Source organism: Mesoplodon mirus, assembly GCF_964341445.2.
Source record: "Mesoplodon mirus genome assembly, chromosome: 1".
Classification (NCBI taxonomy): domain Eukaryota; kingdom Metazoa; phylum Chordata; class Mammalia; order Artiodactyla; family Ziphiidae; genus Mesoplodon; species Mesoplodon mirus.
Window position 1 is genome coordinate 25,322,071 of NC_138976.1, and position 27,147 is coordinate 25,349,217.

At 48.0% G+C, this 27,147-nt stretch overlaps 1 protein-coding gene across 1 annotated transcript in view; it reads right to left on the minus strand.

Annotated features, from left to right (window-relative positions):
* Positions 1-27,147, minus strand: part of GABBR2 (gamma-aminobutyric acid type B receptor subunit 2) — a gene marked incomplete at its 5' end in the record, with an annotated part of 369,241 nt that overhangs the window by 273,630 nt on the left and 68,464 nt on the right. The window lies entirely within an intron of this gene.

A 27,147-nucleotide genomic window follows, 5' to 3' on the forward strand; every position in this document is an offset into this window, starting at 1 on the left:
AGCAGTGCCTCTGGCTGGACCAGGAGTCATGGCCCACCCCCACCCTCCAACTCTTAGGTGAGGATCGCTGGGCAGGTGTTGACCCTCCTGCGCTTCTTACAAAACAGGTCTAGTGAGCTTCCCTCCCTCACGTGGCCAAGGCCAGATCAGGCTGGACAGCATTTGTGGGTCCTGGAAGTACATGCACTTTGAAAGACCCTCGTTGCTACTCACGCCCAGACCCGAGGGCAGAGCCTGCCCCAGACTGAAGACTGGGCTCTCATTTGTTTGTCATTTGCTGGGTGACCTTGGGCTGGGTTCCTCCTGTCTCTTGGCTTCAAGATCCTCGTCCCAGGACAGCCTCTGGGCTCTCTGAGCTCCAAGGTTCTGTGAGGTTTCCTACATGAGTTTGGTGCCTCTAGAGTGAGCCCTGCCAGAACCAGTCCCCAAAACTGGGCCCAGTTCTAACCATGACGGGACCCCACCCAGATGCAGGGTAAAGTAAGGCTGCCTGTGGCCTCCACACCGCCCCTCCCCAGGACTCTGCTTCATATACACCTGTCAGAGCCTCCTGGGCCCTTTCCCAGGTAGAGGGCAAAGAAAAATTACCTTCATAAATTCTTCAAACAGAATAGGAGGATTTTTCAGGGTTAATCCATTTTCATGCAGAAAAAATTATGATTGTTTTTCCCAGAGTAGCAGCCTTGCTGTGAAATTGGTACTTTGTTTTCTTTTTAGGTTTAACAGATCCTTCCTGAGCCTTGAAAAATTATCTGAATGTAGTTTTTCTCAAAATTTTTAAAAAACAAGCAGGAAGAGAAATAAGGCAGACAAAAGAGGACAAATATTACATGATTCACTTAGATGAGGTACCTAGAGTAGTCAAATTCATAGCAAGAGAAAGTAGAATCATGGTTTTCTGGGGCTACGGGAGGGAGGAACAGGGAGTTATTGTTAAATGAATATGGAGTTTCAGTTTGGGAAGATGGAAAAGTTCTGGAGGCAGATGGTGGTCATGGTAGCACAATAATGTGAATGTACTTAATGCCACTGAACTGGACACCTGAAAAACACTTAAAATGGTAAATTTGATGTTATGTATATTTTTACCATAATTTGTTGGTAAAAAAAAAAAAAAAAACAAGCAGGAAGGTAAACAATACCTTCCCCAGGACAGGTCTCATGGCTTCCCTGGGCCTCAGTTTCCTAATCTGTAAAATGGAAGAGAAATCCACACCTCCCTACTCTCTGAACCTCAGTAAAGAGAAAGAAGCCATGCCTTTTTTAAATGACACTTTACAAAGAAACTAAAGAGAAGTCAAAATGAAACTAAATAATGAATGCAAAGAAGTACAAAATGGCCTCGCGTCTGGAGGGCAGACTCGTGTGCTCTCAGGAGCCTGCAGGCCTCCATGCCCAGCTTCCCTCTGCCTTCTATTTGTGAGGGAAGTGGAACGGAGCGAAGGAAGTTGCCCAGGGCCCACAACAAGCTGCTGAGCGAGCTGGGGCAGACCCTCCTGCCCAGACCCCATGCTCCCCTCACCCATCAACAGGCCCCAACTCCTCAGACTGCAGGTGGCTTCTGCCACAATAGCCATGTCCACGCTTTCTGTGCCTGGCCAAGCCCAGAGCATCTTGCTTCCTCCTGGAAGCCTTCACTGGGTGAGATGCCCTTTCTGTGGGCTAACCCAGCACCCTCTGGGGTGGAATGGCCCAGGGCAGCTCCTGAAGCATGGCTTTCTAAGGGTGGGGCTATCTCCTGTACCTTTGCAGCATAATGGTCAAGGGTCCACCTCTGGAACCACGTGCCCAGGTTCAAATCCCCCAATTAACAGCCTACTGACCTTGGACCAATTCTTTGGTCTTTCTGTGCATCCGTTTCCTCCCCCATAAACAAGGATAACAACAGTGTCTACTGCATACAGTTGTTGTGAGGGTTAAATTGGTTCATTCAAAGCCATTGGAAGAGTGCCTGGTACCTAGTGAATGCCTGATAAACGTTAGCTACTCGGTGTACTCTCCTCAGGAGCCCTTCCGGCCCCAGCATGCATGGCATACACAGGAGCTCTGGGGACGTTTGCTGACCCACACCGGGCAATGAGAGGAGTCACGGCAGCCTTGGAGGAAGGCACTGGCTTGTGAGTTTCCTTCTCAAGCTTCACATTAAACAGCAACGGAGACCCCAGGACAGTGTCCGCCCCATCTGGTCCCTCACAAGTCCCCCCACTTTTACTCCTCTACAAGCCTGGTCCAGCCCCAGCCCCACCATTGAAGGAGCAGGTGGTGTGGTCATGACAGGCACCATAGGGGGACCGGCCCCTCTCTATTTTGGGCCAATCTGTTGACATGACAACCAGGCTTCCTGACCCTGACGCCCAGTCTCCATCCTTGTGTTCTGCCAGGCACATCCTCCACCAGCGGCTTTGCTGGTTGGAGGGACGTTTTCACAGATTCTGTCAAGTCCTTTCCCCCAAACGGCAGCAGATTTGGGACGTCATGCCAGGCATCCCTGCTCGTGATGGGCATGGAACTGGCAGCTCTGCTCCCTAAAGCCCAAAAGTGGGGCTGAAGGAGGCACCGAGGGAGGGGTGGCCCCCATCTCGAAGCTTTCCAGGAAACCCCAGGACTGACTCACCTTCCTCAACCACGAGCTGATGGGGACCCACCCCATGAGGTGCTCAGTCTCCAGATACTCGTACTTTAGGAAATGTCAGGTCAGGAAGAGTGCCAGGAGGTCCTCTGAGCTGAGCTCTGCATTCTACTGTTGGGGAATCCGAGGCGTACGGCTTGTCGGAGATGACAAAGACTCCCCCACCACCCCTGCTGGCCCAGGATTCCCTGCACCCCACCAAGATCCTGTTCACATTGCTCTAAAATGGACAAAAGAATGTGCTAGATTCTCCTGCATAACAACAGAGCATACTGAATTTTAATTTTAAATGGGGAACTTTGCCACCATAAACAACACACCAAGGACAAGACACACAGACTGAGTGCCCCACAGGGTGGCAATAACAACGAAAGAAATAATAATAAGAGTTCTCAACTCCTGAGGCTCACTACATGCCAGGTAAAATCCTAAACTCTTCATAAACATCATCTCAAGTAACTGAATGTTCACAGCACGCCTGTTTTACAGAGTTGGAAACAGAAGCTCAGAGAGTTTAAATAACCAACTCAAGGACACAAAGCAGAAGAGGAGCTTGGCCTGGGGCCAGCCTGTCTCTGCAGTTACCCATGACGTCATGAGGCCGGGGTTGTGAGTGAGGGGGCACCAAGGGAGAAGTGGCAGCAAGCAACTCTGAGCCACCTGGGGTGATGGCACAGACAAGGAAACTTCCAGCAAAATGCTCAGAGAAGTGAAGAATGAATCGGGCAAGGGGAAGAGGGGAAGGGCACATGGCTGGGGGAGAGTAGGAAGGAGTATACATTTATAAATAGTTCCAAGAGCCAGGCACTGAACTAGGCACTTTGATTATACCATCTGTCCACCTTGCTTAAGGGTTTCTCAGGTGGGGATGGGAGGTGGTGGTGGTCAGTGCTCAGGTCTAAAGAGACTAGAAGAGGTTTCTTGGAGGAGGAGGCTTTCAAACTGGAAGGAAGACAGGCCTGTCTGAATTTTCCACAGCTCAGGAACGCATCACCTACTTTGCAGTACGAAGTATGCAGTATTCCACCCCGACACCACACTCACACTAAACTCTCCATATTCTCTAGAAACAGAATGAATGTAAAATTCCACAGGGAGATGTATTGTTAACACAGTGCGTAATAGAAGACAACAAAGGAATCTCACTAGGAGGCTGGCTGATGCAGTCAGCTGAAATAAATAAATTAAAATGTGGCATTGTTGTCTCCTTTGTGTACATTAGTTTTAACTACTGTTTGCTGAAAAACTAAAATTTCACATGTGCAAGGAAAAAAAAAAATCTCCAAACCTGTGCATCATGAGTCTCTGTGTAATGGATCTACCGTGGTGTAGGTGAGGTGTACCATGGTGTAGCTGAGGTGGACTGTAGGTGAAATGTTGTCTGAACACAGGGTTCTGTAGCTCAGCTGTCATGGCAGGGCCCAGCCAGGGGCGTGGACACAGCTGATGCTCACCAAGTGCCTTGCATGTTATTCCATAGCTGGAAAGGCATGGACCTAAAACTCATCCAGTGCTCATGGATGCACACACACCTCTTCAGCCTCAGAGCCCGCCCCCAGGCCATGTGGGGTGGACAGGATTTTCTGTTCAGTCACAGCACACCCGCCGTGTCCTCTGTGGGTTTCACTCTGTCTTTTATTTAAAAGCCTGTTGTTGCCATAAGCTGGTTCTGCTGCCCCTGGGAGTGGGCATACCCAAAGGCTAGAACCATGTCTCTTGGGGCTGGTACTGAACTAGAGCTCTGTGCCATGCTGCCAAACTGAACATGACACAGGATGGGTACCCTCAGTTGCCAGATCAGTGGTGAGAGATGTGGAGGGTCTCACTCCTAGGTGGGGTCTTTGGTGGCCTTGAGGGTGAGGACTCTAACCTAGGGATTTCAAACTCAGTTCCTCGGGAGGCCCCTCAGAGCACTGACTTGGCGTGACCCCACTGGGCAGGCTCCGGGTTCCCACTGCCATTTAACCAGGAGAGTTCCCTTCTGCCGATTGATTTTTATACATTGGGCATCTAGAAAATGTTGTTTGAACGCAGGGTTCTGTAGCTCAGCAACAGTGAAAGCCAGGTGACTAGAGCAGACCAGGTGGTCTGCCACCACAACAGTGACTCTGCCCCTCAACCTGGGTCCTACACCCAGGAGCACCTGCAATTGGTGCTCTAGGTCCCTGTGACAGAGAAAGCTATGCCTTAAAAGAGATCCAGACACTCTGGCCAAATGGACAATAAAAAAAATTTAAAAATTTAAAAAAAATAGCAAAAAAAAAAAAAAAAAAAACCCCACAACAAAACCTCCCATGAAACAAGTGCAATACTGGAGTTTCAACACTGAGTGAGGCAGTCGGGGTTTTCTCTCAACCTGATTGGGGTTGAATTACAAATGGCCTGTGTCATAGTCCGTTCTGGCTGCGATAACAAATACCACTGACTGGGTGGCTTAAACAACACTAAATTTAGTTCTATTTATTTCTCACAGTTCTGGAGGCTAGGAAGTCCAAGATCAAGGTACCAGCAGTTTTGGTATCTGGTGAAAGCCTGCTTCCTGGTTCATAGACAATGGCCTTCTCACTGTGTCCTCCCATGGCTAAAGGGGCGAGGGAGCTATAGAGTCTCTTTTATAAGGGCACTAATCCCATCGTGAGGGCTCCATCCTCATGACATAATCACCGCCTAAAGGTCCACCCCCAAATACCATCACATTGGGGATTAGGTTTCAACATATGAATCTTGGAGGGGACACAAATATTCAATCCATAGCACCTTGAATGCCAGGATGATGGGCACTGCCTCTGTCCTATAGAGCATGTGGCCACAGACCCCTTACACACAGTATATAGTGGGTGCTGATGGGCTCCGTGCAGGCTACACAGACATGCTGTGATCGGCCCAAGGAGGCTCAGATGTAAGTGCAGGACACACACCAATCCTTGTGACTCCACCCCAGGTCAGCACCAGGAAGATTTTCCGAAGGGAGGAAGAAGGGGGACAGGAGAGTGTTCTGGATTAGAAGATGAGGCAGGAAAGTAAGGGAGAGATGGGAGTGGGCAGAGGCATGATGAGGATCCGACAGCTCAGTCTGGCTAAAGCAGACCATAAGAGAGATGGACAGAGACAAGGGCCCAACGTGGAGAACGCTTGAATGCTGGGGCATGAACTCTAGGAGAATGACAGGGAAAATGACTGGGAAAGCAGGTACATGCTTGCTAATTGCTGAAGCTGGGTGATGGTGTCACAGAGGTTGTTTATCCTACTCTTTCTACCGCTATATTTGTGAACTCATTCATGATTTAAAAAAAGCTGAAGAAAAAACAAAAGGAAAAGAAAGGGCCAAGCAGAACCTGAAATCTCCCCTTTCCTCACTTCAATGATCCCAGGGACTCCTGCAGGAAATACACAATCAAATGCCCAAATCACAGCTAGGGAGAGAGGCATGGAGGGCTGGAAAGGCAGGATAGCCCCTACTTCTCTCTGCCAGGTGATTTTACCCCTCCTACTGCATCAGCCACCTCCTGCAGGTGATGACCCTAAATCCCGACCTCCATTCTTGTTGTCTGCCCTCAGCCCCTGACTGACCTGGTCTCCACCTGGGTGACCCACAGGCCCAAACCTGCACTCACCACCTTTCCCTCAAACCCAGCCAATGTCCCAGAAGGCAGAATGCAGATGTGACAGGTAAGAGACAGGTTATAGATTCAGACCCTGAGAAAACTGCTTTTTCTCTGGAAGTCTTCCGTGTAGGGACGGCACTCCGCAGGTGCTCAGTGCATGGAAGAGCTCAGTAACTATTATTGTTGTTGATATTTCTGTCAGAATTAGCATTAATTCTCCCCTCTGCAGGTCCGGCCAGCCTCAAGTCCTGAAGGGTTACTGGTTGAGCATCTGCGGCGCCGTGCCAGCCTCTCTGCCTCCACTGCCATGTGCTCCTGTCCAGCCTCATCATCTTTCCCCTGGACCGCAGGCAGGCCCCTCTGCTCTCAGGCCTGCTCCCTCCCCTCTGCTGTTCACCTTCCCTCCAGAGTGTTCTCACTAAATGACAAGCTTCTCATTTCACTCTCTGCTCAAAGGATTTCACGGCCCTCCATGGCCAAAGGCACTTAGTTCAAGCTCCTTCACCTGCCACACGTGGCCTTCCAGATCGGCACCCCCAGATGCCCAGCTGGCCTCAGCTCTGCCTGCCTTTGCTCACCAGCCCCTCCTCCTGGAACACCCCTTCCCTGGTGAGTACCCTCTCACCTTGCCTTCTAAGGTGCAGCTCAGATGTCCATTTCTTCCCCAATCCTCCCTGATCCCAGCAACCAGGACTGACCACTTCCTCCCTGTGCCCCACGGACCTCCCATACTTCTATGCCGGCAGTGCCCAGACTCCTGGTTTACCATAAAACACAAAATCCCTCTGCCCCTCGAAATCAGAATGCCAATGTAGGCTGTCAAATTTTATTTTCTCAAGTGAGGACATTAAAGAACAAAACAAAATGAGCAAACAAATCCTAACATCTATCACCATGATTTAATTTTTTAAAGGACATGATAACAAGGAAGGAGGAGGAGAAAAGGAAGAGCACCATCTCAAAGTAAAGAACGGTCTTTCAAATAACATTAGCTCATCCTTATTTTTCTCAAGTTTCCATGTCTGCGAAAGCTCTGTCAAGGCCAGTATGGGTCAAGGGCTGGTCAATGTGAGCATTTCCTGGGGGTCCACATCTCCCTTGGAGATTGTGAGCCCCCGAGGGTGAGGCTGGGCCAGGAGATGCTCAGTGTGTTCACGGATGGACAAACACGCAGGCGTGGCTGCCCAGGGCAGTGGGAGTTAAGGTCTCCCCGCTCCCCCACAGCTTGGGAATGGGATCTCCAGTAACGCACCATCACAGACCCATTCAGCGACAGAGAGGGCCCCTGGCTGGGCTGCCGAGTTGGTTTTGGAAAGGTTTTACTGGGGCTTCCCTGGTGGCGCAGTGGTTGAGAGTCCGCCTGCCGATGCAGGGGAGGCGGGTTCGTGCCCCGGTCCGGGAAGATCCCACGTGCCGCGGAGCGGCTGTGCCCGTGAACCATGGCTGCTGAGCCTGCGCGTCCGGAGCCTGTGCTCTGCAACGGGAGAGGCCACAACAGTGAGAGGCCCGCGTACCGCAAAAAAAAAAAAAAAAAAGAAAGGTTTTACTAATCAACTGCCCTTTCTAGTATCACTCTGGAAACACTCCTTGCGATAATAATGAAATACAAACAAACCCACCCAGGCACTTGGGAACAATTCTCAACTGTTAATTAATTCAGTGGGAGAGGGAAAACATGGAGGAAAGGGAACTGAATCGCTCATACAGAGGCATGGTTTCTTTCCTTTTTTAGCAAACTACCTTGTACCTGCTGCAGTTTCTACCTTCCTTAAACACGCCCAAAGAGCCACTGGCTTCCACAAAGTAGGGGGGCCACAATCTGTAGTGGAGAGCCCAGGGCTCCACAGTCAGAGCAGGCACGGTCCTGGGTACAGCTGGGTGGCCTCTCTGGGACTCAGCATCATCACCTATAAAGTGCAGTGATTCCTTCTCTACCTGTTGTAGAAAGCTGTAGGGAGGGAGAGCCGAAACACTGGACAACAGGCTGTGGAAACTCCAGGACTGAGCAAATGTATGGGACTGCTGCCAGAATTATTGTTATTGCTGTTGCTAATAAAACTGCTAACAAGTGTAGACTAAGAAAGAAATGAGTCGCATGTAAATAAATAGCCCGCTCTCTCTGGCCTTTCTCAGACAACGCACCTCATTTCACTTGCCAAGGCATTCCTTGTTTCAGGGAGATAAATAAGATCCCTGAAGGCTATAAATAATTCTTATAGCAACTTCCTCCTTGCCTGCTGCAACCAAGACCCGAGTGGACCTTCTCAAGCAAAGACTTTGGTCTGGAACAACTTTTCCACTGTGTTTCCTCAACAGCCAACATTCATTCATGCAGGAGAGAGGAGGAATTTAATATTTCTAACTACTTTTTAGGGAGTAGTTTACTCCTGGAAATTTCATAATTGATTTTTCATCCCGTTTCCCCTTGGTTGGTATTATTCTCTCAAGACCCTTACTAAGCCTTCCAACTATACTTCTTTTCCTCTTCACATTCCAGCTGTGTGTTTGTTTTTTTGGTCCTCCCTCAAGGGGAAAGATCACGTCTGCAAGTTTTGGATCCCAGCCCCATCCTTGGCACACCGGTGGAGCTATGCCCATGCACTGGGAACAAAGACCAGAAGAAGAAATTATTTCCCCTACCTGTGCTTTCTCTAACTGCAGCTCAGAAATCCCAAACGGTTCAGGTTAAGAAACTGGCCCAAAGCTGATTAATTTTGCAAAACAGACCTTCCAGGGTAGCACACAAGATCTTCAGAAAGAATATTCTGGTTTTTATTTCCCACGGAGAGCTTCAAGGACCATAATTAGAGCAGCACGGAGCAACAGAATCAACTCAAGTTCACTAAACCCCAAGAACCTTCCCACCAACACATACCAAAATAACGTCCTGTTCTGTTTGAAAATATCACCTCGCATTCAGATTTGTTCTCTCCCACTGTGTTCTGTGCGTTTTTAAGGAGCTCTGTTTGGCTGGGGTTTGACAACTGGAAGCTGGGGCACGGAGGCCCGCTCCAGGCACAGGGCAGTGGACAATTGCATCAGAACCAGCTGGGGGGCTCATTAAAATGCCACTTCCCAAGTTCTATTCCAGACCATCAAACAGGAATCTCTAGGGCTGGTCTGTTTTTAATTAGCATCCCTGATGATCTGGATGCACACTAACATCTGAGATGCCAACTCATTTTTCTTCCCACCCTCCGTCCCCCCGAGCTCCTCCCCACCCCATACACATTTATTCTTTGGATTTTACTGAGTAACTATTTCTGCACAGGACATCTGGGGTTCTGTGGGATCTGAAGATGACAGACTCTCCAAAGTTCTCAGGGTTTGGGTCCGTAGCCCACTGTTCTCCTTACCCTTGCTGCAATGGCCACCAGTCCACTTTAGGCTCCTACTGTTTCTTTTTGTTACAGAAGACTGTGTTTTCAAAGCTTCATTCTTCCATCTGCGATGTGCAGAAGGCTGCGCATGGGACAGGTCGTGAGAAATTGCTTGTTGACTACCCACCACTTGGAAACACCTTCATGGATTGGAACCCTGCACTGGAAGGCCATTCCTTGACTATGCATTTATTGAATGCTAACTGAATACCAGTACTAACGATAACAATAGTAATAAAGATGCTAGTGATACTATTCCTGATACAAAGCCCTTTCCAGCTTACAAAAGACGTGTCACACTTTCCCTCTGACTCTTACAGTCACCTGCAACACTGCCAGGACAAACATGATCATACCCACCTTACAAATGGAAAACGAGGGCCTCCCTGGTGGCGCAGTGGTTGAGAGTCCGCCTGCCGATGCAGGGGATGCGGGTTCGTGCCCCGGTCTGGGGGGATCCCGTGTGCCGCGGAGCGGCTGGGCCCGTGAGCCATGGCCGCTGGGCCTGCGCATCCGGAGCCTGTGCTCCGCAGCGGGAGAGGCCACGGCGGTGAGAGGCCCGCATACCGCAAAAAAAAAAAAAAACAAATGGAAAACGAGGCTCAGAGAGGTTAAGTGACTTTCCTGAGGACCTACAGCTAGTTGGTTACAGGAATGGTGCTCAATCCAGACCTCCTGACTCCCAGGAGTCAATCATTCTTTCCTGATCCAATAAGAAATACTGAACACCCACTACATGCCATTCATCACACTGCGGGTGCTGGGGATGGCCCAGTTCCTAAGTTGCATCTAAATGCACCACCTGCCAGCCTCAGGTGCTGTGAGCCCCAGGACAGGGAGGCCAGGGGAAGCACAGCTCTTGGCATGAACAGGGGCACTGTCCAGAAAGGGAGGGCAAAGGGGCCCAGTGCAAGCTGAACTTCTCCAGGGCCTCACCACAGATCTGCAGCACCCCAGTCACCGTGCTGGGCCTCCTCTCTTCAGGGCTTTGGGGCCCTGCCTCACCTGCCAGGGTTGTAGTTACCTGCCTTACAGAGCTGTTGGGATGCCCACACGAACATGATCAGGAAACTCACAAGCCCGCCTGAGGGTCAGTAATCGCCATGCTGCCTTAGGGGGCCGAAAGTCTTCTGCTTTTCTTAATTGATCTTCCAGGGGTCTAGAGACGGCCATCTGGGGCTCGGGTGAGGGGCGTCTCAAGGAAACCTGCTTTCAAATATTCCTTTAACTTGGGCTTCAAACCATGTGACAGTTAACTAGCCCTGAGCCCCGGGCGCATCAGTTAACCTCACAGCACACATTTCCTCACCTGTAGATGGGGAAAGGGAATTATCCTCCTAGAGTTGGTGTGAGGATCAAATGAGTAAATACATATAAACTGCCTAAGCACTGTGCCTGCTACCCTTATTTTTCTTTTATTACTACGTTCCATTAAAAAAAAGTGCAAAAACACACGCACCAGTAGAGAATCTCTGTGATTGAAACAGAATCATTTCTTATAAAACCACTGTTCTGCCCCTTCACACATCCCGGACACCCTGGAATTTGACCCCCTCCATCCCCTCTGCCACCCATTCCAGGCACCCTCCATCACAGTCATCTTGCAACTGTCATTTCCCAAACATAACCCAGCTGTTCCCACCTCTGTGTCTTTGATCCCCACCTTGCCCCCAATTTCTTGCACCTGGAATGCCCATTCCCTTCCATCCATGTAATCTGAAGCCTGCCCATGTTTCAAGTGAAAGTGGGGTGCGAGGTCTCCCAACTTTTAGTGGGGTGATTTCCCCACAAAGCAGAGCACATACCCGCTCCCAGCCATAATCCAACCGAATGGGCTGAGCCCTAAGCCCTAAGCAGGGAGGGAGCAAGACCAGGGTTGAAGGACAAAGCTCCAAGGCGGGTGTTTGGCAGTGAGGAGAGTGTGGTCTGGGGCAAGGTGCCAGGGCAGGTGGGCGGAAGCCTCCTGGATCCACCCCCTCAGGAGGGTGGGGCTACTGAGAGTGGCCTGGGACAACCTGGGCTCCAGTCTCCATGGGTACCACTAGCAGGGCCCTTCAGTCCTCAACACCACGTGATGTCCTCCCAGCTGCCTGCTGTCTGCATGGGCACCAAGGGCCTTGGAGCCAGTCCTCAGGGTCAGGTGCCTGGACAATGGGGCCGGTGGCTCTGAAGAAGGCTGGCCATCCCAGGAGGAGACAGAGGGGTGCAGACATCAGGGGCTATGGCTCTTCATGTCCCAAACCAAACTCCTGTCCTCTCCTCCACCCCGAGACTCTCTTTGGTGTGTCATCTCAGTGGGCAGCCCTATCCTTCCACCACCCATCCAGCATAGGGAGGCAGTACAGCCTACTGGTTAGGAGCAAGGGCTCTGAACCAGACTGCATGGGTTCAAATCCCAGCTCCAAAGCTTCATGGTGACGTGACATCGGGCAAGTCTGACCTCTCTGAGCCTCAGTTTCCTTATCCATAAAGAGGGGATGACAACAGTACTTATTATAGGGCTGCTGTGTGGCCTAAATGAGCTGGTACATCTGAAGCAATTAGGCCACAGCACCTGGCCCACAGTCAGCACTACATAAGTGCTAGCTTAAATAGGCATTATCTTTAAGCACTATAGTGGGTTGCATGGTAGCCCACAAAAAGACGTCCTAAGTCCTAGAACCTGTGAATGTTACCTTACATGGTAAAGGAGTGAATATTACCTTATAAGGCAAGAGATGTGATAAAGTTAAGGATTTTGAGAAGAGATGCTTATCCTGGAATATCCAGGCGGGCCCTACACCTCCTGAATGAGGCAGAGGGAGATGAGACAAAAAGAAGAGGAGACAATGTGACCTCACAGGCAGAGACTGGAGTGATGCAGATGTGGGTCAAGGAACGCCAAGTCCCCAGGAGTTGGAAGAGGAAAGGAAGAATTGACTCTCCCCTAGAATTTTCAGACAGCATGGCCCCACTGACACCTCGATTTTGGTCTTCTGGCTTCCAAAACTGTGAAAGAATAGATTCTGTTGTCTTAAGCCACTGATTTGTACAGCAGCCCCAGGAAACTAATGCAGGTGCATCCTTGACATAAGCCTCTCTCACACCTTCCCCTCCTTTCTCCAGTCTCCCTGAAATCCAGCCATTCCTCTCCATCTTCTCCAACATCAACACGGTCCCACCTGCTCCCTACGAGGCTATTCCCATCCCCATCTACTTTCTAACCAGTGGCCACACTGATCTTTCTCATGCCCCTCCCACACTAATCCAGGTTAAAGATTACAACCAAGGGACTTCCCTGGTGGCGCAGTGGTTAAGAATCCACCTGCCAATGCAGGGGACACAGGTTCAATTCCTGGTCCGAGAACATCCCACATGCCGCGGAGCAACCAAGCCCGTGCGCCACAACTACTGAGACTGTGCTCTAGAGCCTGCGAGCCACAACTACTGAGCCTGCATGCCACAACTACTGAAGCCCACGTGCCTAGAGCCCGTGCTCTGCAACAAGAGAAGCCACCGCAATGAGAAGCCTGCACACTGCAATGAAGAGTAGCCCTGGCTCACGGCAACTAGAAAAAGCTCGTGCGTAGCAACGAAGACCCACTGCAGCCAAAACTAAGTAAATAAATTAATAAATTAATTTTTTAAAAAAGATTGCAATCAAGATCAAAATCCTGCCCACAGCCTACAAGATCCTGCATGGTCTGGCCACTGCCATCACCTCTGCTACCTTGCCACATGCTTGCCCCCTCATGCCCAAGGCTCCAGCCACAGTCCCTCTTATGTGCCATGTTCCCTCCAGCCACAAGGCCACCACATATCCTGTTACCCCTTACCCCATCCCTAACCTATATAATTCCTATTTGGGCTTCCCAAGCAATGCAGATTGCCATGAATTCCTTTGTAATATCCTGAGTGTACTCAAGGAATGGATCAATGGATGGGTAGATGAATAAATGAATGAAGGAATGATCTGCAAAGATTCTGAACATCCCAGGCATAGCTGATTGGACAAGGTATGCAATCCCAACCCATAAACTAGCCACCGACCTTTAACCTTGGAGGTCATGGAGCAATGAGCTGGCAAGGCAGAGATTTCCTCTCTTGAGAATCTGAATTTGGAAATGTTAAGAAAATGAGGACATCACTTCCTTATGGAAAACCTCCCCAAACCTGGTTAAGTCCTCTATCACCATGTACCTAGCCCCTGTGGCCGTGATCACACTACATCTGTCTCCCACACCAGACCCCAAGTTTCACAACAGTCTTGTTCACCACTGCATCCCTGGTGCACCCAAGGAGTGAGTGAATGAATGGATAATGGTTGACCAAGGAGCCATGGGAGTCCATCTCATTAGGTAGCTCACGGATGCACATATAGGAGAAAAGGTCCCAGATCATGGAGGTGGGGGAACAGACTTGCTTGGTTCCTGGCTGATCCATCTAAACCCACCTTTGAGGCTCTATCCAGACCCTGCCTATAAGAGAGAGGGGGATATGTGCAGAGTGTCCATGGTGGCAGCCACGTGGGGAGAGGATGAGTCATCATATCCCATGAGTTCAGGCTGCAGAACCTGGAGCTGTTCAGTCTGGAGAAGAAGGGGCCCAGTCATAGCCTCCACACTCTGATGGGTTCTCAAAAGCACAGCACACAAATGTGGTCTATTTGATTTCAGAGGGGAAAAACAGAACTGGAATGGTGGGGAGGGGCAGGGCCAGACAAGCTATAAGGAGGCAAATATCAGCTGAAAAAGAATAACTTTTTAAAGACCAAGGCTATTCAGAGATAGGACAAAGAGGTGGCAGACCAGTCTTCCCTGGAGGTGTCCAGGTACTAGATCGCCACTTGTGGCACAGGCATTAGAGGGATTAAAGCACTAGAACGTTCCTTATAACCTTGAAAGTCTGAGCTTTTGTTCTCACTTTCATACTTATGTACATTCTAATATGGCTGTCACATCCTCATCTGTTTCCTGGAGGAAGTGACAAGCACCGTTTTATGAAGAAAGTAAACAGAGGAATCCCAGCTAAGGTGTTTCACAAATTAAATTCGTATTTTGAGGTTCCCTCCACCCCACCATACCAGACACGGAGCAATGATAGCTGAAATACAAAAACAGAAAATTTAAAGATGTGACATTACTCAAAGATAAGATAAAATTCTCAAGCAGAAAAAAAAAAAAAAAAAAAAAAGACCACAGCATGGTAGGTGGAGATGAAGCTGTAAGCTTTATGGGCTCTTAGTGTGAAACGGCCAAAGGTACCTGGCAGTGTGAATTCTCCAGGAAAACAGAGACTCACAGCATCCCCAGAAAAGGTAGAGGCAGAGCCACAGTCAATGCAAAGGGGGACCAGAGTCAAGCTCACTATTTGAAGCAAAGCAGGTAGGAGACAGCCTCCTCTATTCATGAGAAAAGCTGAAACAAAGTTCTACTACGGCCTGGCACTGCAGGCCACATGAAGTTGGATGCTCGGGGTGGCAAGACAAAGAAGCAGAAACAAGTGATGGATTGAATGCAAAAATGGCCATAATTATTCAGTCATTCCTGTACCCATGGCCTTCGTAAAATGACTTTGCAGTTCCTCCCATCAAAAGATGGAATTTACTTTTCCACCTCCTGAATTTGGGCTGGCTTTGTGTCTTGATTTGGCCAATAGAATACAATGGAAGTGACAGTAAGCTGGTTCTAGGCATAGGCCTCAAGAGCTACCAGGAAAAGACCATTTATAATCAATAACCAGATGAACAGCAGACTTCTCATCAACCACAAGAGATCCAAATGACAAACTTCTAAAGGTAAATACTGGTCTGCCTAGTATTCTGTACCCTGCTAAACTATTACTCAAGAGTGACGGGAGGGTTTCCCTGGTGGCGCAGTGGTTGAGAGTCTGCCTGCTGATGCTGGGGACACGGGTTCATGCCCCGGTCCGGGAAGATCCCACATGCTGCAGAGCGGCTGGGCCCGTGAGCCATGGCTGCTGAGCCTGTGCGTCCGGAGGCTGTGCTCCGCAACGGGAGAGGCCACAACAGTGAGAATCCCACATACCACCAAAAAAAAAAAAAAAAAAAAAAGAGTGACAGGAAACAGAGACATTTTAAGACATCCAAGTGTTAAGAAAGTCGACCACCCTTGACCCCCATCACATGTCCTGACTACAACTTAAGAATGAACTCAGCAAGAAGAAACGTGAACCCAGGAGAGGGAATGGGATGCAAAACAAAAACAAAAACAATGGTGAGCAAAGACATTGGTAAAATGTGTAGGCAAATTAAATTATTAACTAAAAAACAAAAATAATAACTAAAAAAATTTTTTTTAATTAGTGGAACCAACATTCTAGGAAACAATAAGAAATATAGAGCAGGTGTTAGTGGGTTTGTTAGACATTTTTACAATTCTTGTCCAATTCAGTGGAGGAGAAAGATACTAACTTTAGATTTTAGGAAAAAGAAGAAATATAATTCAGAATGTATGCTAAAATGTTAAGGGTATAACCACGTCAGCAGAGGGAAAGAAGGGGATGGCAGAAGAAACACCCAAAATAAGTTGGTAGAAATATGGCAGCAATCACAATAAATATAAACCAATTAAAACCACCTATTAAAAGACAAACTAAAATGAGTATAACAAAATGGGATACAAAATGTTATTTACAGTATGATGTTTGTATAAAGCTTTAAAAATACTATATATTGTTTATGGACATGTACTGTAGTAAAATATAAAAATAGAGACGGGAAAAATACAACCAACTTCCAGACAGTTGTTATTTCTGTGGAAGGAAGAAGGGAGGGAAGTGGGAATGGGGGAGGGTAAAGAGGTGGTTTTGGCTGCGTTTGCAATGCTTTAGTTCTTGAAAATGAGATCTGGAGGGAAAATATGCACATTTTCAAATCTGAATTGTAGGTATAAGCTATACTGTAGCTATATATATTTTTTCCCGTATGTTTCAAATATTTTGTGATATATTTTAAAGTTGGAAGAAAGGAGGAGAGAACTAAGGAAGAAAAGAAGGGAGAGAGGAAAAGAAGGAGGATTAACTAATCTCTTTTATGTTCCATACTCTGATGCTTTGACATCTGGGGCCTCACTGACCCTGGAGGGACTGCCCCTCCCAGGGTGTGCCAGCTCCTAGAGATAGTCAACAACTAGCCTGTGAGCCTTTAGCATACAAACCAATCCAGAGCCCATACACCCAACCACTTTCCTGGGCTCTGGGCACTGTCCCCCTGCCCTAATCACCCCAAGAACAGGTACTAGACAGCTAGGGACAGCCCTAAGCCCCAGAGCCCACTGCAGTTATTCAAACTAGCCAATCCTAAGCTGCTTACCCTGCCTGGCCTATTCCTTCCGGTGGAAACCACAATAAAGGCTCTTGCCCATGTTTTCCCCCCCTCCCCACTCCCTTTGCCTCCTGACCAACCATGGTGCTTCCCTCTGTAGGAAGTGCTGTGCTTCCTGTTTCTTGGGGGCTGCAAGTATTAACTTCACGACAGTCATTTCCATGTCTGCATGTCTGATTACATCTGGTTAAAACAAATCTCCAGTACCCTAAAAACAAGAAAAGGAAGGGAGGAAAAAAGAAAGGAAGGAAGGGAGGGAGGGAGGGAGGAAGGAAGGAAGATCAGCCCTAGAACCTGACCAGAAATTGAGGCTGTAAACTCAATTCATCCAGGGGCTGGCTCTTTTTTTTTTTTTTTTTTTTTTTTTTTTGCGGTATGCGGGACTCTCACTGCTGTGGCCTCTCCCGTTGCGGAGCACAGGCTCCGGACGTGCAGGCTCAATGGCCATGGCTCATGGGCCCAGCCGCTCCGCGGCATGTGGGATCTTCCCGGACCGGGGCACAAACCCGTATCCCCTGCATCAGCAGGCGGACTCTCAACCACTGCGCCACCAGGGAAGCCCGGGCTGGCTCTTTTTTAATACAGCTCTCAGTTATTTTATCACCAAGAAATAGACTTTCAGGGTAAATAAACCTGCTTCTCAGCCTCTGTTGCTCTCTTAGCCCTGAACAGCTTCTCTGCCCTGCAGCCTTTTCGGTCAAAATCCTCTACTTCTGGGCTCAACAGACACCTTTTTCCTGATCCCTCCACAGAAGGAATCATACCCCCAGGCTTGGCCCTCAGTTCAGCCCAAGCCTGGCTGGTCCACCTCTGTCACCCTCACTTGATGGGCTCCTGAGGCCGAGACGTTGTTCCATTCACCTCTGGGTCACCAGCTCCCAGCAGGCACAGACACAGCAGAGTGCACCACTCCTGTCCCTGCAGATGAACAGGATGACAGTGACAGCCCTCAGAGGCACAGAGAGCTTCTCTGGGCATGAGAATTCTGAGAAACAAGGAGCGACTACAAGCCCACGGTGCAGCAACAGGCAATGTCCACAGTGGGACCAAGAAGCAGCACTGATTCTTCCACGGGTGTGAATTTCTAGATAATTCGAGTATGTATCTTTAAATTTCCAAACTTTCAAGTATTTTTTGATAGATTCATTTTTAAAATGTATACACATTTAGACTCACCTGCAAGTTTTACACATGTTCTTATTGCTCACAACTCATTCTCTTTCCCCCCCATGAACATGTTTTAAATTGCTAAGGTAACACATGCTTCTAGAAAGTTCCAACAATACAGGAATGTATCAAGTAGGAAATGCGAGCTCCTGCCCACTCCCCTTCTCTCCCACCTCTCCCTCCAGGAATAATCACTGTCGACCCCCTGCTCTCCTAAACAAGTGGTGTGGTACACAGCCTGAGTCCCTTCGTTCACACCACTCAGCGTGTGCCCGAAGCACTAGGCACCTTCACACAGGTTTAAGCTAACCCTCTAAACAGCTCTGTGAGGGAGGGATGATTATTGCTCCCAGAGTAACAGCCTGGGCACGAATGTGACACCGGAGCCTGGCTGCCTGGCTTGGAATCCGGTTCTGCCATTTACAAGCCCTGTGGGCTTGGGCAGCCTTACATCTGTTCTACGTTTCCGTTTCTTAATGCTAATAAATAGTGCACGCTTCGTAATCAGATGTGAGGACTGAATAAACTGACACAGGTAAAGAGTGAAGAACACATAGGAACCCAATAAGTGACTATTTCCATTTTACAGATAAGGAAACCAAGGCTCAGAAAGGTTAGATGACTTACCAAATCCAACAGAGATTATGAAATCAAGCGTGGACCTGCCAGGGGCGCATGAAGCTGCATCCTAGCCTCCCCCCGAGAAAGCACAGGAGGTGGACTGTAACTCTGCCCTATGACTTCATTTCCCCCAATGTTTTTTTAGTCCATAGGTCCTTCTCTGATATTTTTTCCCCTCTCTCACTCTCTGAGTCAGGTGGTAAGATGTCACTTCTTGCTGCCGGCACTCCACCTCCATCAACCTGACATCCACTCCCAATAGATTGACTTGCGGTAGACTGGAAACCAAATATAACTTGCTGGTGAGAACAGTGCACAAAACAAGTGTAAGCAGGCACAGAGTGAAGCCCTAAGAAGAGCTCCCATTCATAAACTGAGTGAGTCTCATAAAAGTCTTCTTTTCCAGCTGTTCAGAGACCTGCAGGTTCCAGGCTGGGTTCTGGATAGCTGAGGTGCTGGGCCCATGCCCTCTGGATAAGTGAGGTATGGATGTATGAATATGTTCCCATATTTTTAAACTAAAGTTTCTGATTTAGGCACTTTTAAATTTCCCTGCTCTCATAAGGCAGAGCCGCCCATCACAGTCCCTCTGCCAGGGTGTTTCACTTCACACACTGGCATTTCGGGCTCCCCCAGGTACCACCAAGACCTAGAATCATCAGGAGGTGCCGTGTGGCATTTAAACAACTTCCCAGCTCAGCACCGTAAACCCCCTTTATGACGGTTGACTGCAAGTTTCTGTCAGGTGTGTGTGTGTGTGTGTGTGTCTCTGAATACTAAATTATGCTGAAAACCAAGCACGTGCGGGGCCATGGCTCTGGGCTGGGCCCTGGGGGAACCAAAGTAAGTGAGACCCAGGCTGCACCCTGAAGGAGGTGAGGGTCCAGAGGGTGAGGTGAAGCAGGGCACAGGGAAGTAAAAGGCAGTGTGAGAAGTTCTATGAGAGTCAAGAAGGAGCCAAGGATGCCTGGAGGAGGGGGTGCAAATGTAGCTTGGGGAGAGGTGGGGACACAGCTTGCTTTGTGGCACCAAAGGCCTCTAAGATCTCTGCTTTGGTAGTTACATCCCTGTGTTTGTTGAACTCGTGATGAAAGCATGTACATCAGACACCCTGCTGTGGTTCATACAAAATACCAACATTCAGCAGGAGGAGCGACAAGGGAGATGGAATTTTCTGGCTTATGTGCACGATCAGATAACCCGGGCTCCTAAATGGATTTCTTTGGCCTCCATTCTCTGACTAGATCACTCCGAAATCCTTACTTCTCCTCTGGTGAGTATGGGAGACGCAGATCATCTGTTACCCAAGGAAACTGAGCGCCAACGTCGCAATGGGGATAGGCTCAGCAGGGGAGCAGCGTCATTCACGGGCATCCTTGAGTGGGCTGCTGGGTGAGGGGTTGGTTAGGAGTCCAGGCTGAGGGACCAGCCCCTCGAGGGCAGGAAGGCATTAAGGGGCTGCACACACTTGGCAAACCGTGAGCCCTCAGGCCAAGGGCAGGAATGGAAGGGGGCGAGGCTGTGCGGTGCTGGGACCATCTCCCTGAAGCCTGGATCTCCCTGTGAGACCTGGACTTACAGCCAGAGAGACTTGTGTCGAGTTTGGCTCCACTACCTACAGACTGTATGACCTTGAGTGGTTTGAGCCTTGGTTTCCTCACCTATAAAATGGGACGATATCTATCCCACTGGGTTGTCTACGAGGACTAAAAGGAAAAAAAGGTACATAAAAAGCTTAATTAGCCCAGTGCCTGGGACACAGAAAGTGCTCCCCCAAGGTTCTTGCCATCATTCAGAAATGTGTCTTTTAGCCATGTCAGAGACCTGTGTCCCCACTGCAGTCAGGCCGTGGGGTGAACTGATCCTGCGACCCCAGTTTTCTGGTCTCAGACCTTGAGAAAGGCATCCACCCTTACTCCACAAGATCCTTCTAAATGGCTTAATAATAGGGGCCCTCCGAAGGGGAGCCAGACTCAACATAATTACTGTTCTTGTGCCCTCTTTGTAATCTTGACTTTGTGGGGATTGTTTAATCACAATAGTTGGGGGTTGTATGCAGTATTTAATTAGGCAGATGAAAGCATGTTAGAATGAAACAATAGTATCTCTAATTTAATGGCCTGTTCTGCATCTTATCCTAAAACCATGACAAAAGATGCTTCCATTCAAAGAAAAAGAACATCTTTTCTTCCTATTCCTCTCTCTCTCTTTCGGTCTCGCCCTCTCCCTCTCTCTCTTTTTCTACCCCCTCCCCTTTCCCCAGTTGAAATCCAGTTAACTTGGTTCCCACTTCCCCACTATGTTCTGGTGAATAAGCCATTGCTAACCACTCCTCGCTCCTTTACGTGTGACCTGACTGATGGAATCCAGAAGAGAAAGGAATGGAGGAGGAAGTGTGGTGTAGTGGTGAGTGCCCAGCCTTCTAACCCCAGCTCTAGTCCCAGCTTTGACCTCACGCCAGTCACTCCCAGGCCAGATTCCTCCTCTATGTAGTGACATCTTCAGTTTAAGCCTACCCTGGCTCTTCTCCTGGAAAATAAAATATTTATTAGAACTTGTGCCCATGGGACCAAGATTTGGGAGAGATTTATAAAATTAAACACAGTTTAAGATGGGATAATTAAACATAATAAGAACATTATCCAGCTAAGCAGAGTCCAGAAAGAGATATTAGCAGATAACAGGATGATCTCAGAGCTCTTGTCTAGCTCTAAAATTCCAGTATTTTAATTCTGGGCTGTAAAATGCCAACATTTACCCAAGTCAATAAACATCAAGAGACTGATATTTCATCGGAATCCAAGTCTGATTTTTCAATATTGATTTTTGTGAAGTCAATTTTGGTTTAAAGTGCCTTTTTAAATTGGTGCTCCTGTGGTGTCAAATGTCAACATTTATTTTTCCGGAACTCTCTTTCCTGTGGGGACTCTGGTCAGCGAATGAAGCTTTTGATACTTGGAGTTCCTATTTTCTTGCTTCTGATTGAGGACCCTGCTTAATACTGTAGGGTGTTTTACTGAGCCTTAGGTTCCTGTTGGAATATGAAAAGTAATTTCTGTATGCACACCCATCATGAAAAAGCCAGAAGAGGAAGAGTCAAAGAGTGGGGGAAGGTGGAGGGTTCATTTGGAATCTAGCTAAATGCTTCCAAGGCTTCACGCAGACCTGCAGCTCACTATTCACCTGCTGTGTGACCTTCGGAAGGTCACTTAACCTCTCTGAGCTTTGCTGGGTTGTTTGCAAAATGGGGATAACAACACCTACTTTACAGAGAGGCTGTTGAGAAACAAACGAGATAGCTCATGCCAGTGCCTGGCCCACAAAAGGCATTCAGCAAATGACGATCCTGCCTCAACCCCTTGAATTATCTTCCCTCCACTGCTACATTTTATTTAAAAATTTTCAAACCTACAGAAAAGTTGAAAGAATAATACAATTAACACATTAATATGTTTTCATCTATTCACCAATCGTTAATATTTTCCCACATTTGCTTCTCTCTTTCTCTGTTATTTTCCCCCTGAATTATGTGAGTGTACGTTGCAAACATAAAAACACTTTACCCCTAATACTTTGGAATGTATCTCAGAAAAATGAGGACCCTCTCCCACATAACAGCATTCCTACTATATACCTATGCTATTTAAAATAAAATCTGTATTTCAAACTTCCTAATTGTCCTCAAAATGTCTTTTATGATTTTCTTTAATTCCAAATTCTGCTCAATATTCTATAACAACCTAAATGTGGAAAGAATTTGAAAAAGAATAGATACAAGTATACGTATAACTGAATCACTCTGCTGTACATCTGAAACTAACACAACATTGTTAATCAACTGTACTCCAATATAAAATTAAATTAAACTTTAAAAAAATCAGGGCTTCCCTGGTGGCACGGTGGTTGGGAGTCTGCCTGCCGATGCAGGGGACGTGGGTTTGTGCCCCGGTCCGGGGGAATCCCTCGTGCCGTGGAGCGGCTGGGCCCATGGGCCATGGCCGCTGAGCCTGCGCAGCCGGAGCCTGTGCTCCGCCAATGGGAGAGGCCGCAGCGGTGAGAGGCCCGCGTACCACAAAAAATAAAAAAATTAAAAAAAAAAAATCACACATTACACTTGGTTGTCAATTTCTCTTCGCCAATTTGCCCCTTGATTTTTAAATGGTATGAGAAAAGAAATATTCTTCAGGGCAAGCAGGGGCAAAAGAGCAGATGATAATTTAATAGCAGAAGAGGCAAGAATTGAGTTCAAATTCTGTCTGAGCCACTGGCTCTGGATGACCTTGAGCCTGAGGCTTCCTTCTTACATATGTTTTCATCATCTGTAGTCGAGGGCTTGCACTAGTTCCTCTCAGGACCCATTTTCCCTCTAAAAGAGGGAGCTGAGGCTCACAAGCTTTTGAAGTCGTCCACAGCCCAGTTTAAATTCTCCTTCACTAGCAGTGTGACCCTCAGCATTAGCCTCAAATTATCTTATGTCTCTGAGCCTCAGTTTCCTCATCTGCAAAATAGGTATGCTAACATTAGTGCCCACTCCATAGTACCATAATTAGAATTAAAGATCATAATGCATGTGAAGCATTAGGCACAGCGGCAGGCACACAGTAATGGCTCAGTAAAAGAAAAAAGAGCTATTATAGTTATTAATGTTCAGAAATTATGGACTCTACAATCAGAGCTCTTATCTGCACAGCAATTACCTTTGGCTTATGAAGAGCCCTTCACAATTTATAAAGTGCTTTCTCTATTATCTCCTGGAATGCAGTCTGGTGAAGTGGCAACATGGGGACAATTCTCCCCACTTCAGAGAAGAAACCTGGAGGCTCAGAGAGGTTGAATGGGTTGGCTGAGGTTACCCAGCTGGTTACAGAGGGAACCAGGACTCATAAGGGCCCCACCCCCATCCTGCCCTCTAGTTCTGAGCTCCTGTTCTGTTACCATGGCATCAGCATCATGTGGCTCTCAATCCATTTCTGCCTTCAGAGCATTCATCTTGTTGAATTTCAGTCCTCTGAATGTCCAGTCAAATCTGGACACAATTTGCATCCTACTGTGTGACCACAGGAAAGCGACTCTGCTTCTCTGAGCCTCTGTCCCCCCATCTGTGGGATGGATGTGAACCCGCTGCCCCAGCGGGTTGCTAGTGGTCTGAAATGCAAAGCAGGGAATCACGCTGTGACCTGCAGAGGGTTTTAGAGAACGAAAGTGACCATCGTTACCATCAGACTCTGTGGGCCTACTAAGGGCTCCTTCCTTAGAAATGCACTCCTTTACATGTGGAGCCAAATAATTAGCACAGAAAATTAGGGTCCCTTCTCTCAGGCTTTATTTTTGAATCATAAACTCCAAGAAACAAAGTCACTTTGAAAAATGGCTTTCCATTTGTCATGATTTTTTCATTTCCTCAAAGAGAAGGCATATGGTACTAGGCAAATATCAATGCCTCCCCATAATAACATGCCTACAAAAGATCCGGTGCAGAAAGCCTCATGGAGAAGGAATGGAGGCTTATCTATAGGATACATCAGCCAAAATAAGACTCTGAAAATCAATACCTTATGGGCTTACATTAAAAATGCACAACTCTTAATCAAAATACAAAACAACTGACTCTAAGATTTTAAGACAAAAACTGTCTTGCCATTAAGAAAATGCCTGCAAGCATCCCAAGTAAAAAAATGTATCCTTTTACCAACCTAAATATTATAATTATCAGAGCATCCTCCATATTCCAAGAACCTAGTCACTCTTCCTTCACCCCATCTATAGCACATATGTTTTATAACCACCAAACCAGATCCCCTGGCTTTGACAGGAAGGAAGGAATAAAGTTTGTTAGGTGCCGGCTACATGCCACAGTCTGTGCAAGTTGCTAGAGAAAAAAGGATACTCAGAGTCGGGTCGTACGTCAGACCACGGCACTCTTTGGCCCAAAATCTTCCCGTGGCACCCCATCTCACTTGGAGTCAAAGCCCCTGTAGTGCCCACCACCTCCTGTGACCTGCTTCTAGCTAGGTACGCCCTAATGCCACCTCCTTTACTCTTCAGCCATGCTGGCCTCTTCACTGCTCCTAACACACTTTCCAGGGCTGCTGTAACAAATTACCCACAACTGAGGGGGTTAAGAAATTGATTCTCTCACAGTTCTAGAAGACAGAAGTCCAAAATCAAGCTATCATCAAGGCCATGTTCTTTCAGAAGGCTCCAGGGAGAATCTGTTCAATGCCATTCTCTTGCTTCTGGTGACAGCTGGCAATTCTTGGCATGCCTTGGCCTGTAGATGCATCATTTCAATCTCTGCCTCTGTCATCACATGGCGTCCCCTCTCCCTCCGTATGTCTGTCTCTCTGTGTCTTATCTTCTCTTCTTATAAGGACACCAGTCATATTGGATTAAGGGCACACCCTACTCTAGTATGATGCCATCTTAACTAATTACATCTGCAACAACCCTACTTCCAAATAAGGTCACATTCACAGATACTGGGGATGAGGACTTCAACATATCTTTTGGGGGGACATAATTCAACCCACAACACATACCAAGCCCCAGGGCCTTTGCACTTGCTATTCTCTCTGGGTTGAAGGCTCTTCCCCCAGGTGGCCACAGGGTTCACTCCTTTGTCTCCTCCAAGCCTTCACTGAAATATAGCCTTCTCGGTGAGACCTTCCTGATCACACTATGCAAAGCTGCAACACCTCCACCACCCCAACACTCTCCATCCCATTTACCTACTTTCTTTTCTTCCATGTTACTTACCTTCTATCTGACTGTATAATTTACTGATCTGCTTGTCTGTCTCTCCTCACTAAAGTAGATGAGGGCAGCAATTTTTGTGAGTTTTGTGAAATGATATATCCCCCATACTGAGAACGGTGCCTGGCATATAATAAGCACTTAATAAACACTCATTGAATGAATGAATTGTTCAGTATAGGGGAAGACGGACACAAGAACTTAAAACTACAACACAAGGTGAGGGGGGCTGCAGGGCATGGCACAGGCGGCTGCGGGGATAAGGAGCAGGCAGTGGTCTGGCTCCAACGTGCCGAGGAAAGGGTCAGAGGTGGCTTCCTGGAAGTGGCAACATCTGAGCAGCGTCAGGAAGGGCGGACAGAATAGTCAAGTGCGAGGGCTGGGTGGGAGGGGGAGAGCAGACGGGGCTATTCCAGGTGGGACAACAGCATTCTAAAAGAGATCTGACAATGACACTAACAATCATAATAACAACTACTGATGTTTCCTGAGCACTTATGTGCCAGGCACTCTTCTAAGCACCTGTCTTGACTCGCTGAATCTGCACAGCCTATTAGGCAGGTGCTTGAAATAGTTTCCTATTGCTGCTGTAACAAATTACCACAAATTTAGTGGCTTAAAACAACACAATGATTATCTTGCTGTTCTGGAGGTCAGAAGTCCAAAATGAGTCTCACTGGGCTAAAATCAAGGTGTTGGCAGGGCTGCTTTCCTTCTGGAGGCTCTCTAAGGGGGGAATCTATTCCCTTGCCTTTTCCTCTTCTACAGGCTGCCTGATCACGGCCCCTTCCTCCATCATCAAAGCCAGCAGTGCAGCGTCTTCAAATCTCTCTCTGACTCTCCCACTTCTGTTGTCACATCTCCTTCTCTACTTGAATTCTCCTTTCTCCCTTATAAGGACCCTTGTGATGATGTTGAACCCACCCAAATAATCCAAGATAATGTCCTCATCTCCAGATCATCAATTTACTCACATCTGCCAAGTCCCTTTAGCCATGTAAGGTGACATATTCACAGGTCTGAGATTAGGACGTGGACATCTTGAGGGGCCATGACTCTGCCTACCACGGTCCTCTTTTTTTTTTTAATTAATTAATTTATTTTTGGCTGTGTTGGATCTTCATTGCTGTGTGTGGGCTTTCTCTAGTTGCGGCAAGTGGGGGCTACCCTTCATTGTGGTAGCTTCTCTTGTTGCGAAGCGTGGGCTCTAGGTGCATGGGCTTCAGTAGTTGTGGCACGCGGGCTCAGTAGTTGTGGCTTGCGGGCTCTAGGTGCACGGGCTCAGTAGTTGTGGCTCGTGGGCTTAGTTGCTCCGCAGCATGTGGGATCTTCCCGGACCAGGGCTCGAACCCGTGTCCCCTGCATTGGCAGGCGGATTCTTAACTGCTGCGCCACCAGGGAAGCCCCCACAGTCCTCTTCTTATGCAGTTTTCAGATGGGGACCCTGAGGCTCTGACTGGTTCTGGAACTTCCCAGGCCTCACAGGAAAGGTGGCTGAGCCAGGGTCAAAGGCACAGTCTGACTGCAGAGGCCATGCCCTCCCTCCACTCAGTGAGATAGCTCAGCTGGTGCACAGATCTGCAAGTAATTCCACGTGGCTGGAGAGCCAAGGCTGATGGGGAAATAGCAAGAACTAAAGCAGGCGCAGCAGGGCAAGTGATATGGCAG